General features: G+C 38.3%; 4 non-coding genes and 1 pseudogene across 4 annotated transcripts in view; all 5 read left to right on the top strand.

Annotated features, from left to right (window-relative positions):
* The window catches only part of LOC148962326 (5S ribosomal RNA), a 116-nt pseudogene extending 56 nt beyond the window's left edge, over window positions 1–60 (top strand).
* A 1,624-nt stretch (window positions 61–1,684) lies between these two features.
* LOC148962325 (5S ribosomal RNA) lies at window positions 1,685–1,803 on the top strand. Its single transcript, XR_016153482.1, has one exon. It is a non-coding gene; the product is annotated as a 5S ribosomal RNA (ribosomal RNA).
* A 168-nt stretch (window positions 1,804–1,971) lies between these two features.
* Window positions 1,972–2,090, top strand: LOC148962324 (5S ribosomal RNA). The gene has a single exon (XR_016153481.1). It is a non-coding gene; the product is annotated as a 5S ribosomal RNA (ribosomal RNA).
* A 92-nt stretch (window positions 2,091–2,182) lies between these two features.
* LOC148962323 (5S ribosomal RNA) lies at window positions 2,183–2,301 on the top strand. The gene has a single exon (XR_016153479.1). It is a non-coding gene; the product is annotated as a 5S ribosomal RNA (ribosomal RNA).
* A 92-nt stretch (window positions 2,302–2,393) lies between these two features.
* LOC148962322 (5S ribosomal RNA) overlaps window positions 2,394–2,500 on the top strand; it is a 119-nt gene continuing 12 nt past the window's right edge. Inside the window, exon 1 of the ribosomal RNA XR_016153478.1 lies at window positions 2,394–2,500. This exon is cut by the window's right edge and continues 12 nt beyond it. This is a non-coding gene — a ribosomal RNA (5S ribosomal RNA).

Below are 2,500 nucleotides of genomic sequence, written 5' to 3'. Positions count from 1 at the left end.
CAGGGTCGGGCCTGGTTAGTACTTGGATGGGAGACCGCCTGGGAATACCAGGGGCCTGTTTCAGAAAGGAGGTTAAGTGAAAACTCTGAGTATGTTAACTTTGAAATGAGGGAAACTCTGGGTTTTGCGTTTCAGAAAGGGGGGTAAGTTAAACCTGAGAAAGCAGAGTAAGTCAAGCCCGTTTCTGAAAGAGAGGTAACTTATACTCAGAGTCAGTTACCATGGTAACTTACTCTGTGAACCTAACCTGGTCGGGAGCAGGTTTTCTTCAGTAAACCCAGAGTTTCTTGCGGTCCCCTCCCCTTTTTTAAAGAGGAAGTGCTGTTTAAACACTAACAATAATAAAAACGTATTTACACATTCTTTAAAGAATATATATTGTTTGTCCATGACTAATTGACTAAATCTGTTTTGCAGCACTTTGCTAAAAAATAAAAGGATTTAAAACGTTTGGTAAACTTTTTTTTTACTTGATTACCACCGTTTTTGATCATATGTTAATCTTATAATCAATTATTGAAGTTAGTTGATTAGATATGTTTTATTGAACAAATGTTTAATTTATCTAACTGTCATTTTAACTGATGATAACCGTAATATAACAATGCAGTTTATATATTTAATAATTTTTTAATACCATAAACCGCAATATTTTCTGAGACTGTTCTCATACTGTGAAACTCTCCCCACATGGGGGAGTCCCCCACCCCCACTGTTAAATAAGTTACTCAGCGACTTTAACTCATGTTTTAAATGAACTACTTTTTACTTGAGTAGATTTTTAGACTGGTATTTTTACTTTTGCTTAAATAAAAATGTATCAAAGTAATAGTAGCCTACTTTAGGTTGAATAACATTCTTCCAGTTTCACCTCTTGATGATATAACAGTAAATTACTCTAAAATGAATTATTAACCACAAATGACATCTTCAACGGTGTAGTTAGATTAATGTAATAATTAGGCTACTATCTCTAGAAAATATTGGTCTACATATTACTAATTGCTAAATCCTATATCAACCTAAACACTCGAACAATACAAGGAGGATAAACAAGAAACTGCCCTTTTAATTCTTTCAAATTAACAATATACAATTGCATGAATTATTCTTGAATTGGTCAAAGTGTGTAGAGGGAGAAGGTTACATAAAAAATATACCTTTTAAAATGTATGTTAAATCCACTATTGTTTTATACTGAATTGGTCTATAGTTTATGCTGTAGCCTATTAAATGTAATTGCATCATATTTTATTTTAAATTACAGAATAATTAAGAGTAATCCCTTTAATTAAATTACAATATTTAGATTACTTGGTAATTAATCACACCCAACACCTCTTTTTGTCTGGCACTGTTGCCATGGTGACTCATAATATCTGCGCTCCATTGATAATGGCTTTTTATAGTTGTGGTGCACGCGCTTAACCCTGAGTCAGTCAACTCAGAGTTGATTGAACTAACTAATTTCAGCTGTTCTGTAACCGAAAACTCAGAGTTTCCCATCTCAGGGTAAGTCAACTCAGAGTTCAAGCTTTAACTCAGAGTTGGTTGAACCTCCTTATTGAAATGGGCCCCTGGTGCTGTAAGCTTTATTGTTGGATGGGAGACCTAGTAAGCTTTATATGGTTTACTACCCTAATGTTCTAACCATTCAAATAGCCCAATTTTGGCAGCAGATTTTGCTTACGGCCATACCACCTTGAGAACGCCCGAACTCGTCTGATCTCGGAAGCTAAGCAGGGTCGGGCCTGGTTAGTACTTGGATGGGAGACCGCCTGGGAATACCAGGTGCTGTAAGCTTTATTGTTTAAAAAAAAAAAAAAAAAAGAGTCAATGAAATGGTTCAAAAATCCTAAATTGTCTTTTTTCCCCCTCAAAATGCCTGAAATCGTCTCTGAGTTTCTTCAGAAAGCCTGAAAGAGTCTCTTTTTTTTTTCTTCAAATAGCCCAATTTTGGCAGCAGATTTCGCTTACGGCCATACCACCTTGAGAACGCCCGAACTCGTCTGATCTCGGAAGCTAAGCAGGGTCGGGCCTGGTTAGTACTTGGATGGGAGACCGCCTGGGAATACCAGGTGCTGTAAGCTTTATTGTTGGATGGGAGACCTAGTAAGCTTTATATGGTTTACTACCCTAATGTTCTAACCATTCAAATAGCCCAATTTTGGCAGCAGATTTGGCTTACGGCCATACCACCTTGAGAACGCCCGAACTCGTCTGATCTCGGAAGCTAAGCAGGGTCGGGCCTGGTTAGTACTTGGATGGGAGACCGCCTGGGAATACCAGGTGCTGTAAGCTTTATTGTTGGATGGGAGACCTAGTAAGCTTTATATGGTTTACTACCCTAATGTTCTAACCATTCAAAAAGCCCAATTTTGGCAGCAGATTTTGCTTACGGCCATACCACCTTGAGAACGCCCGAACTCGTCTGATCTCGGAAGCTAAGCAGGGTCGGGCCTGGTTAGTACTTGGATGGGAGACCGCCTGGGAATACCAG

Source organism: Pimephales promelas (assembly GCF_988280905.1).
Source record: "Pimephales promelas chromosome 3 unlocalized genomic scaffold, fPimPro1.hap1.1 SUPER_3_unloc_1, whole genome shotgun sequence".
Classification (NCBI taxonomy): Eukaryota; Metazoa; Chordata; class Actinopteri; order Cypriniformes; family Leuciscidae; genus Pimephales; species Pimephales promelas.
The sequence above is the reverse complement of the archived record's forward strand: the minus strand, read 5'-3'. Positions and strand labels throughout refer to the sequence as shown.